This window comes from Engystomops pustulosus, chromosome 3 (genome assembly GCF_040894005.1).
Source record: "Engystomops pustulosus chromosome 3, aEngPut4.maternal, whole genome shotgun sequence".
In the NCBI taxonomy this organism is placed as follows: Eukaryota; Metazoa; Chordata; class Amphibia; order Anura; family Leptodactylidae; genus Engystomops; species Engystomops pustulosus.
Genome location: NC_092413.1, coordinates 207833615 through 207846770, shown reverse-complemented (window position 1 = coordinate 207846770; position 13156 = coordinate 207833615).

Here is a 13156-nt window from a genome sequence, read left to right as displayed (position 1 = left end):
AGTCACAGCACATGCCTCCCAGTAGATAGATAGTCACAGCACATGCCTCCCAGTAGATAGGTAGTCACAGCACATGCCTCCCAGTAGATAGATAGTCACAGCACATACCCCCAGTAGATAGGGTTAGAGATATTTATCTAGGCCTCAAAACAGTCCTTCATGTTGTAAAGGTAACTTTCAAATGAATTCTTTCATGGCTCCCGGTACCAGGAGGAGAGAACAAACCCAAGACACAGACACAGTCTTCAGCTGCACTCAAATCACACTGTTTATTTTAAAACCACAGTCGTATATCAAAACAGAAAAAGCAGCATTGGGGGGCGTGAAAAAGGAGATAAGAATACTGTAATGTTATTGGCCATAATGAATTTACCAGCACATTCTCAGAAAAGGTTAATAGGCCTTGTTCACAGACATGTTTATACTAATTTCCCTGAGAAGAAGGAGATAAGCTGGTGCTAGAGCAGAAATATATAACAAGGACAGACTGGCTTCTAATTAAATGTCAAGGGAATTAGCTGGCAGGCGAGCAAACAGGTTACATAAAAATGAAGTTTGAATCGTGACCTCAGCTGGACAGTGCTTGACCCCCGGCATGATCCCCGGCTAATACTTAAAATGGCTTCTGTTTGGTTCTCTTTCTCCAAGATGGCTGCCGTAGAGGAATATATCATTAACAATAGATAGCCCCACACATACCCCGAGTAGATAGGTAGCCACAGCACATGCCTCCCAGTAGATAGGTAGCCACAGCACATTCTTCCCAGAAGATAGGTAGCCACAGCACATACCCTCAGTAGATAGGTAGCCACAGCACATGCCCCCAGTAGATAGGTAGCCACAGCACATGCCTCTCAGTAGATAGGCAGCCCCAGCACATACCCCCAGTAGATAGGTAGCCAAAGCACATGCTTCCCAGTAAATAGGTAGCCAGAGCACATGCCCCTGAGTAGATCAGTAGCCACAGCACATGCCCCCAGTATATAGGTAACCACAGCACATGCCCCCCAGTATATAGGTAGCCACAGCACATGCCCCCCAGTATATAGGTAACCACAGCACATCCCTCCCAGAAGACAGGTAGTCATAGCAAAAAAAAAAAAAAAAAGAATATTCACCAACCTGCGCTCCCTGCAGCCAGCTCCTCATCGCTCCCACGCTCTTCTCTTTGACCCAGGCTTAGACGATGGCTGCAATGGAGCGTTGGTTGCACAAAGGACGTAGGCAGCGGTAACGTCGCTGCTTGTGTCCAGTGATCAGTCTAAGAGACACACACAGAGGCCATCACTAGTTATTAAACATCTGTCTGAGAGCCAGATACAGCCAACAAAAGAGCCACATCTGGCTCCCGAGCTATAGGGAACCACTAAAACCATGTCACCTGAAAGGCTCCCATTCCCGCAGTATAACTGCCAACTTCTCATTGACCATATTCCACCAGAGCTTCAACTTTACCAAATCAAGGAGAAGACTTCTCCCATGAGGGTGCTATAGTTATCTACAGTTATCTCCACCAAGAAACACAATGGGACACCTTTACTAAGGATCCGTGGACCACATTTTCGTCGGGTTTCCCGTTTTTCGCCGCATGTAACTGGTTTTTTTGGAGCACGCAATCGGATTTTAGCGCAATCTCGTCATGCGACACAAATCGGGGGCGTGGCCGTCGGACAACCCAACTTTTTCGAACTAAGTGCGGGATTTAACATTCAAAATTGTGTCGCAACCATGCACTTACATGCACCAGGAAGAAGAAGGTGAACTCCGGCGGACCTGAGCGGGGAAGCCACACATGCAGGAAATTGGACGCATGATCTTAGTGAATCGTGGCAGCTCCGAATCCTAGTCGGACAATTCCCCTCGGGGATCGCGACGGGACAGGTAAGTAAATGTGTCCCATTATCCACTGACTAAAGGCTTTCAGAACATCTGGTATCCACCAGCCCAAATGAGCCTCCTAAAGATGTTACTGCAAGTTAACAATAGTGCGGATCAAAGTATAACCCTGCATCTAGTTAAGAGGTGTAGTCCTGGCAGGACCACCAATCATGCAAAAAAGAAAGGTTCACAAACTTAAAGGAATTGTCCACTTTCAACAAATAATTCATATTGTTTGTTTAAGGAAAAGTTATCCAATTTACCAATATACTTTCTGTATCAATTCCTCAGTTTTAAAGACCTCTGCTTGCTGTCCTGCTTCTATGTTTACTTCCACCGGATAGAAATCTGTCCCTGGTGATGTGAAAATTCAACTTAAAGGAAACCTACCACTTGTAGTGGCAGGTTTCCGATGGCAATATGAGCTGGTGCCGGAGCTTATTTTAGTTAGTGTTTTAAACCGCGGTATCGCGGTTTAAAACACTTTTTAAACGTTGTAGCCGGCGCAGGCAGGTACGCGCTCCGCGCTTACCGTGCACGCGGCTCTCATTCACTTCCTATGTAGCCGCGTGCACGGTAAGCGCCGAGCGCGGTTTAAAACACTAACTAAAATAAGCTCCGGCACCAGCTCACCCTGAGCTGGTGCTCGGTATTGCCATCGGAAGCCTGCCACTACAAGTGGTAGGTTTCCTTTAAGAACAAACCTACAGAACCGATCTTTCACGTAACCCGGGGACTTGTATGTGGTATATATGTATATCTGGTATAATATGTATTATGAAGTATAATGCATGGGAGAAGGAGTGTCAGTGAGGGTTCGGGTAATAGGCTGCACTGATTAACCCTGGGGCCCACTGGGGTCTGATACAGAGGTTACCCCTACACCCAGTTTAGGGTATGTTACCACATAAGAAGTGGGCGATACTATAAGTGGTACCTGACAGCCAGGATAGAGTTCAGCTATAATTTTGTATAAGGACTGAGTGATCCACCCAACACTTCTGTCACTATATGTCATTATCACAGACAGGTGGGATCAATTAAAAGGAATAATTGACAATTAAGCTTGTCTGTCAATCAGCTTACAGAGTCCAGTGCCAGCAGGGGAGCCCGGGGGACGCCTGAATATTCCATGTACAGATACTGTAGGAAGGGTCGCACCTGCTGTGGTATTGTGTCCAGTTTCATTGTTTCCTTTAGTAATAGGGATAATGTGTCCTCTAGTCTAATCTGCTGGAGAAAACTGGAAGGGTGACACTTTCTAGACTGACAATACAGAATTAAGTAGATAATCAGACTGAAGCCTTTGACAAACGATTATAGCAACATCGTTTACAGTTTATACTTTATTAATTTCACACATTACAGCAAGATGTCAATGTATCCAAGTGCTAAACATTACTGGGATTGTGTGCATGTGAGTGGGGGTCTGGGGGATTAGCTATGTGCAAAATGAGCACCCAGACGTCCTTAATTTATGGTAAGTCCAAAATAGTCACTGGCTTGTCTAACCTTAGTAAAATACGTGGTCCAAAGGGCCATATGCAGGGACAGTGTCACATAAATTTGCTATGATAAGTGGTCAGATGAGGTCCTGGTCCCAGAGGTGGGATGAGAAGGACGCCATGGGGGAGATTTGTCACGGCTTCTATGCAAGTTTATCCCGGTGAATCCCTGAAATAATTGCACATTTTTGCACATTGCAATAATTTGTGATTATTATAGCGACCATGCCACGTCCACGTGGCCATGGAGGGGGCATGAAGGAGCGTTGCAATCAGCTGAATTTTACGCAACATTATTCCAGGTCGGACCTGGCGTGGTTTTGCCCGGTGGCCGTGTCACCCAACGGATACTACCTCCTCTGCACATGGCTCTAAGTATCGGAATATCATAAATTCCGACAATGGGGCTACCCGTCTTACCCGTCCTGTCGCAATCCCCGAGGTGTGTTGTCCAACAAGGATGCGATTCACTAAGATTGTGCGCCCGATATCCTGCATGTGTCGCTTCCCCACACAGGCCCGCCGGAGTTCACCTTCTTCCCGGTGTATGTTAGTGCATTGTCTTGCGACACAATTTGAATTGTAAATCCAGCGCTCAGTCCAAATCAGTCGGGTTGTCCGTCGGCCAAGCCCCCTGTCGCATGCAAGCCGGCGCGATTGCACCAAAATCTGATCGTGTGCTCCAAAAACCCCACTTAAATGCGGCGCAAATCAGAAATAGTCAGGAAACCCGACGAAAATGCAACGTGTGGACCCTCTAACTGATGTAACTGATTTTGAGATTGTTTTCTCGTGACATGTTGTAGTTTATAGTAGTAGTATCATTTTGCTGATTGGTCAGGGTCTTGGGGAGTAATTTAGGAAAAATGTGAAAGAAATTACAATTTTCTGTTTTTCAAATGTTTCTTAGAGAAAAAGTCATATTGCAAATTTTTTTTTGTAGAAAACTTTTGCCATTTGTCTTTTTTCTATTTCCAAAATTTTTCTTTTACATTTGCTAATTTTTTAAAAATTTTAGAAGGTCAATAGTTTTAGTAGCAAGTTCTCAAATTGCACTATTACATCCTCATACGCAGTGCACTACTACATCCTCCGCACACAGGGGCAGATTTACTTAGCTGGTCCATTCGTGATCCAGCGGCGCGTTCTCCGATGCTGATTCTTGTCTTCCGGCGATTCACCCGATGTCCACCAGGTGTCGCTGCTGCACTGAAGTCCGTCGGAGTGCACTGAAGTTTACCAAGCTATGCTGGGTGGAGGTTTTCTCCGAATCTGACGGGTTTTCCGACGGCCACGCTCCCCAATTTCCGTCGCGTGCATGCCGGCGCCGGTGCACCCCAATCCGATCGCGTGCGCCAAAAACCCGGCGGAATTCGGCACAAATCGGTAAAATTCGGGTAACCCGACGTAAAAAAGGTGATTCAGGCCCTTAGTAAATGACCCCCACAGTGTGCACTACTACATTCTCCACACACGGCGTGCACAATTACATCCTCATATGCCGTGCACTACTACCTCCTCCACACACGGCGTGCACTACTACATCCTCATCATACGCCATGCACTACTACCTCCTCTGCACATAGCGTGCACTACTACATCCTCCGCACACGGAGTGCACAATTACATCCTCATCATACGCCATGCACTACTACCTCCTCTGCACATAGCGTGCACTACTACATCCTCCGCACACGGAGTGCACTATTACATCCTCATATGCCGTGCACTACTACATTCTCTGCACACGGAGTGCACTATTACATCCTCATATGCCGTGCACTACTACCTCCTCCGCACACGGCGTGAACTACTACATCCTCATCATACGTCATGCACTACTACCTCCTCCGCACATAGCGTGCACTACTACATCCTCCGCACACGGAGTGCACAATTACATCCTCATCATACGCCATGCACTACTACCTCCTCTGCACATAGCGTGCACTACTACATCCTCCGCACACGGAGTGCACTATTACATCCTCATATGCCGTGCACTACTACATCCTCTGCACACGGAGTGCACTATTACATCCTCATATGCCGTGCACTACTACCTCCTCCGCACACGGCGTGAACTACTACATCCTCATCATACGCCATGCACTACTACCTCTCCCGCACACAGCATGCACTACTACCTCCTCCACATACGGAATGCACTACAACATCCACCTCATACAGCTTGCACTATTACATCCTCCTCTTACAGCATGCACTACTACATCCTCCGCACATGGCGTGCACTACTATCACCTCCACACGCGCCTTGCACTACTACATTCTCCACACATGCAGTGCACTTCTAAATCCTCTACAAACGGCGTGCACTACTACCTCGGCTGCACACGGTGTGCATTACTGAATCCTCTGCACACAGCGTGCACTACTACATCCTCCACTCTCCATGTGCACTACTACATCCTCCACACACAGCGTGCACTACTACATCCTCCGCATGCAGGGTGCATTAGAACCTCCTCCACACACCGTGTGCACTACTACATCCTCCGCACACGCCGTGCACTACTTCATCCTCTGCACACAGCTTGCAATACTATATCCTCTGCATACAGAGGGTGCACTACTACATCCTCCACACACCATGTGCACTACAACATCCTCCGCATGCAGGGTGCATTAGAACCTCCTCCACACACAGTGTGCACTACTACATCCTCCACACACAGCGTGCACTACTGCATTCTCCGCACACGGCGTGTACTACTACATCCTCCACACACATTGTGCACTACTACATCCTACTACACTACTACCTTTGCACCCGGTGTGCACTACTTCATCCTCTGCACACAGCATGCACTACTACATCCTCCACGCACTGGGGCAGATTTACTTACCCGGCCCATTCGCGATCCAGCGGCGCGTTCTCTGCACAGGATTCGGGTCCGGACGGGATTTATGAAGGTAGTTCCTCCGCCGTCCACCAGGTGGCGCTGCTGCGCTGAAAATCATCTGAACGGGCCGGAATACACCAGCTCGGACCAAGTGAAGGTAAGCGCTTCCCAAGCGACACTTTTTCGGTTTTTAAATGCGGCGGTTTTTCCGAATATGTCGGGTTTTCGTTCGGCCACGCCCCCCGATTTCCGTCGCCGATGCGATCGCATGCGCCATAATCCCAGGGCAATTCAGGTACAATCGGCGCAAATCGGAAATATTCGGGTAACATGTCGGGAAAACGCGAATCGGGCCCTTAGTAAATGACCCCCACTGTGTCCACTATTACATCCTCCGCACATTGCGTGCACTACTACATCCTCTGCACACAGCATGCACTACTTCATCCTCTGCAAACAGCATGCACTTCTATATACTCCGCACACAGGGTGCACTACTACATCGTCCACACACTGTGTGCACTGTCCAGTCTATATTGACTTTCTAGTGGCAGCGATCAACATCACAGGAACAATCAAATTGGTCCTGTGATGTCAGTGAGTGGGTGTCCCTTGCGATCCCTTCCCGCCCCATACACTCGTCACCATGTCGTGAGAAAGGGTAATGTAACTGAACCAGAGAGCGCTCACGTCCGATGTGTTGGACGCCGAGCACTAAGTCACTGTGCTCAGCGTCCGATATATATCGTACACAGAGCGCAGACCAGTTAAACATAAGAAATAACTTTTTTTCACCTCTCTCCACGCTCCTGTTCTCCTCCATTACTGTTTGTACAAAGATGTAAAACGCCTCAACAGCTTCTGTTTGTGTCCAAACGCCATCGGTGACGCGCACTCCTGCTCCTGCGGTGATATTCATGCAGTTCCAGTCGTACAGCTGTACCTCTCCATCAGTCTCTGACTACAAACAAAAGCTGTAGATTCACGTCATTGCGTCCAAATTGGGGAACTGGGGCAAAAAACCAGGGCACAAACAATTGGCATAACCCAGGGTTTTTGCCCCAGCTCCCCAATTTGGACGGGCCATTGGCTTTATCAGGTAATTGATTGTACTGTTCAGGGACTACATGGTGAATGGTGGATTGATTATTATTCATATGTTGTGCTTTTTTGAGCACCTGCACTATGTGAATAGTTTACTATCTCATAAATGCTGTGATAATTCATTTACTGTTTTTATGGTCATTGTCCAACTAAGGGAGCTGGACTGTTAGGTCTACACAACTCATATGTAGTCCCCCGTCTAGCAATGTCATTTTGGTGAGTTTTCATATCTTTTGTCTTTTGTATTATTAGTGTTAAAAAAAGAGAGTATCCATTAAAGGGAACCTGTCACCAGGGACCTCATTTTCACTAAAGACAGTTTGTAAAAGCCCATCACACCTGTAGTGCACATCTGCCTTTCTTTCTTTTCTAAGCTTGTGCATTATAATATAATTGTGTGTTATAACTTAACTTGCATCCTGACAGAATCCTCTGTTTAGTCCCAGGGGTTGGGCTTTGGTTTGTATGCATTTCAAAAATCAACATGTGACTTGTCTGTGCTTCAGACTCCTCAGCTCTCAGCTCCCACCTTCGTACTTCTATGCAGCTCTTTACTCTCCCACTGATGTCAGATCACCAGGCTGTGGTCTCTGTGAAGGAGGGAGGAGCTGAACAGGAGCAGGAAGGTGGGGGCTAAGAGCTGAGGAGTCTGGAGCACAGACAAGTCACATGTTATTTTTTTTTAAATGCATCCAAACCAAAGCCCAACCCCTAGGACTACACAGAGGATTCTCTTACGGTGCAAAGTAAGCTATAACACACAATTATATTGTAATCCAAATGCTTAGAAAAGGCAGAAAGGTATATTTACGATGCAGGTGTAATGGGCTTCTGCAACCATCTAATTTATTCTCATTTCTGTGAAAATGAGGTCCCTGGTGACAGATTACCTTAAATACATGCCATGTTTCTTTATATATTATTTCATACAGCAGTGTAAACAAAAGCTTATGAAGCCAGAGCACAGGGATCTTCTATGACCCTCCTTTGCATAATTTAAAAAGGTGATTTTAGAAGAAAGGAGACCATGGATAACAAATGACAGGCAATGTGCCTGGTAAGTGTCCCTGGTTTATCATGATCGATTTTGATGGTAGATTTCCTTTAAGGATGCATGAAGAACCTTCTTCATACAGGTTATGTGTGTGCTTTACTTATTTTTTAACCCATTAGACATGGCAGTATTGTAGTTTCAAAGTAATTTACCAACCAGGGTAAATTAATATAATTAAATTAAAATAAATATCCCAACCCTAATTAATTAATACCCCAGAGTTAGTATATGCAGTGTTTTTCCCAAATTAAAATGAAATACAAAGCTGGAGTAAGCTGTAACTGGCAAGATTGGTGATTGGCTTATATGGACTGATTCACTGAATCGGAGACAGGAAACACAGGGCGCAAGCGACTCAGGTGTAGTGTTGGATTATCACTTCGGAGAGACGAAAAAAGTTAAGGTGCTCTCCTTGAGGCTATATTGTAGCCAAATATGTAATATATGTTGTAATGAAGAGCAGCTTGTGGTGGAGTATGGCCACGAGGATCAGGCGTCCATCGGTCTCATCCCAAGGCTAGAAGCATATCATAGTGGCAAGTCAGGGAATCCCACATCAGTAGCGCATCTTCATATGGTTCTCGTCTTTTTATTTAAGTAGAAAAAATATAACATGAACAAATGTGTAGAGAGGCTGTCATATATATCAATGTCAGCTGGAATAAATTGATTGTAAACTGCGCAAAGATCAGTGATAGTGAGTAGGTGCATGGTCGCAGGATGTTCATTGGTTTTCAAAAATTTACAAAGTCCGCTCTACGGCTTTGGGGTAGGTGTGGGGTGTACAAAAAGGGGGTAAGCGGGGATCTGTCTGTCACTAAAGAAAAAAAACCAAACCTGTGCCATATATCTCTAGTGAAGGCCATGGGGGGAAGTAAAGATGAGTTGGGGATCTCTGCCTGTGGACCCCAAATTAGTGAACTGGGGTGCACCAGGGCCAACCAAAGTTTTTCAATCTCTGTCCACCTATTAAAGGCAGGCAAGGATGTCCAAGAGCCTATATGTCACAGATGTGTCGCATAATAGTACATGGTTATATCTGGGAGGCCAGGGATGCTATTAAAAACGTTTTCGAGATTCTGTGTCTCTTAGAACTCCACAGAAAATCTAAAAAAAAGTGACTGGATCAATTTGCAAGACACTGAAGAGTGTCTCAAATAGATATAGAAATCTTGGAAGAATTGAAATTTTGACTGCCACCACCTTACCTAATAGGGATATGGTTAAAGGGCACCAGCTTTGAAGCTGTTTTCTTACATCCTGTAATAGGGGGGGGTTCCCTATACAGGGAAGAGATAGTGGGGGTAAGCTTTATCCCTAGGTATTTAAGGGAGGATAGGTGCCAGGAGTATTGGAAATTACTCTGCAAGTAATTTAGTGTATGAGGGGGTAAATTCAGCGGTAGGGCTTCCGTTTTAGTGTGATTAATTTAGTATCCTGATACTGCACTATAGTCCTCAATGGTGGCATGGAGATTTGGTAGCGATACAAGAGGCTCAGTGAGTGCGAGCAGTACATCATCGGTGAACAAAGCGATTTTAAATTGTTTGTCTTTCACCATATTACCCTTAATATCTGGGTTGTTTCGGATATTCACAGCCAGGGGTTCAGAACTCAGAACATAAAGTAAAAAGAGGGATAGGGGGCATCCCTGACGAGTCCCATTATTTATAGTTAAGGGGGCAGAGTGAGCATGAGGGAGTGGAATTTGCGCCCTAGGGGTTGTATATAGACCTTTCTTTGCTTCCACAAAGGGTCCACACAGTCCAAAGCGGGCAAGTGTTTTAAACATAAATTGCCAATTCAGGCGGTCAAAGGCCTTTTCAGCATCCAGGCTCAGAAGCAAGGCCTGCCACTTAGTTTTCTGTATTAAAGGGGTATTCTAGAAATAAGCATAATTCATATACAAGTGGGTACTCAAAATATAAGCTAATATAAAATTAGTTGTTATTTAAAATTTTGCTCCCCTCAGCAGAAAATGCTGATGACATAGACTGTAATGAAGAATTAAAATGCTACTGGCCCTTTAATCAGTCCTGTGACTTTATCCCAGTGGAGCAGACACAGGACAGAAGATGGCCACTGGTCACATGTCCTGCACCTGCCTGGGCAGGTCATGGGATCACCATTAAGTTTGGCTGTAGTCGGTTGGTTGCAGTGCATCCATTCTAGTCGGTGTTGTAGTGATGTGGCAGTTACACATCATTACTATGGTAACAAAGCAAGAAAGTCTGTTATATGATCAACGGCAGCAGAGCATAAGAGGGAGGAGGAGTTACTGAGAACTAAAGGATCATGGAACTTGTAGTTTCCAGTGGCAGCCATCTTGGTGATAACTCCACCTACTTTAGAGAGGCCATAAATTTTGTAAATCATAAAATCAAACAATTTAAGCTCCGTATTGTTGTATTAATTTATTTATAGCATCATGCGTTTTTGTGTCAGACGTTCATATTCCCGGAATACTCCTTTAAGCTTATTTGTAAATGGTACATTGTGTATTGTCCCCTTGCTTGCCGATATCTAACAAATCCCACTTGGTCCTTGTGTATCAGTTGCGGAAGCCATTCTCTTAGCCTGTTAATTAAAAGTTTAGTAAAAATTTTTAGGTCAGCATTTAGTAGGCTTATAGGTCTAGAGCTAGGACATCCTGACGGGTCTTTGCCCGGTTTGGGGATAAGTTTAATATAGGAGGAGGGCATTGTCTGGGGAACTGGTTCACTTGAAGAAATTTATTAAATAATGTGACCATGTGGGGTGCCAAGAGGGTGAGAAAGGTTACCCTCCTGGTAAGTTTTTCACCGAGTCCTCAACCTTTTCAATTTTTATTTCTTGAAGGGAGTTTGAAGGGAGTTGAGGTAAAGGGCATTAAGTCAGATATTGGTGTATTTCAGCGTTCCTCTCCGAGGACGTGGGTTTAGGAGAGGGAAGGGAGTAAAGGGCTGAGTAGTAAGAATGGAAGAGTTCAGCCACCTTCGTGGGATGATAATGTAGGGTGCCCTGACTGTCTTTGATAGCGTATGGGTTTTGGGAGAATGTTTTCTGTTGGTGTGCTAGTAACGAATGAGCTTTGTTACCAAATTCCTAGTATCTGCGCTTCGAGTACATAATCATGCATCCTAAATCTAGGAAGTCTAGTTCCCTAATTTTGGAGCGAAGAGTGTATACCCATCTAAGTAAGGAGGGGGTCGGATGTATAGCCATTTCCCTTTTGGCCAGTCTAAGGTTTGGTTTATATCTGGAGTAGTGGAGTATTCTATCCCTCTTCAGCTTAGTGGCAAGGGATATAGCTTCTCCCCTAAAATACACTTTATGTGCCTCTCATAGGATTGGAGGGTGCTGAGGGTGTATTTTCTTTGAAGTAATTAGTGAAGACCATCCGCAAAGATTCCCTCGACAGTGGAGATGAGAGGAGCATTTCATTTAAGCCCCAGTGAGGGGACCTAGTTGGGGTGTCTCCAACTGGTAGGTCTAGATGGATCGGCGCGTGGTCCGACCATGTTATATGACCTACTGTTGCATCTAGTAAAGTACACAAAGCTGGATTGTTCCCAAAAAAATTGTAAATTCGTGTATACGTTCTGTGTGGAGGAGAGTAATTTGCAAATTCTTTAGCTGTTGGATTGTTCACCAGCCATAGATCATAAAGTGAGTATCTACGTATTATTCGGCGAAGGCCTAAAGCTAGAACTTTCGTTGACTGGGAAGCTAAATGAGGTGGCAAGGTGAGGCAATGCTCTGAAAATGTGGCATTAAAGTCTCCCCCTAGTACTAAGACCTCATTTTGGGTGGAGCCATGACTTAATTATAATAGCACCATATTGACATACAAGACCATGTGTCATACAGAAACACATCACCAGAACATGGCTCATTAAAGAAATTCAGCACCAGAGCCAAGCTCTGTACAGAAATAGAGCCCCAGAAACAGCCTTTGTACAAATATGTAGCACCAGGACCAGGCTTCATATAAAATACAGCACAAGAGTCAAGCTGCTTAGATAAATACAGCACTTGAACCAAGTTCCGTACAGAATTACAGAACCAGTCTCTGTACAAAAATACAGAAACAGGCTCTGTACAGAAACATAGCACCATAACCAGGGTCCCTACAGAAAAACAGCACCAGAATCAAGGTCTCTATAGAAAAACAGCACCAGAACCAAGGTCCCCATAGAAAAACAGCACCAGAACCAAGGTCCTTTGCAGCATTTTTATTAAAAGAGCGCAGGGGTACCCCCTCTACCAGCTATAAATGGCAGTCAATCCAGTTATATCCATGGACACCACTGTATTGTCTGTGATAGAGGGTTATCCTAAGCCTCGATAAAAAAAAACAAAATGGAATCAAAAGAGAACAAAAATGGTATCGATATTACAAAACAGTTGCAAAATATTTTGCAAAGATAAAGGGCAAAAAGTAATAGCTTTTGGATTTGGATTTTTTTGGAATCCATTTTGTACCCATATATCTGTTTTTTCGCAGGTGAGTAGCATCCATCTGGCATACGTTTTGTTTGGTGGCTGTGAAAACAATGATGAAATTCAAGAGTGAATCCTAGCGACCTTCTCTAACTGTTTCATGGACAGTCACTCATTCGCCCAGTTTGTCGCTGACCCAGCTGACCGTTCTTTGTTTAAGGCGAGAGAAGAGATATAAAAAATGGAGAAAAAACACTTAAAACATAACTTTTGATGTGTTCTAATAAAAGGAGGGAAGCAGGCCTCGTGATACAAAATGTAGAGAATCG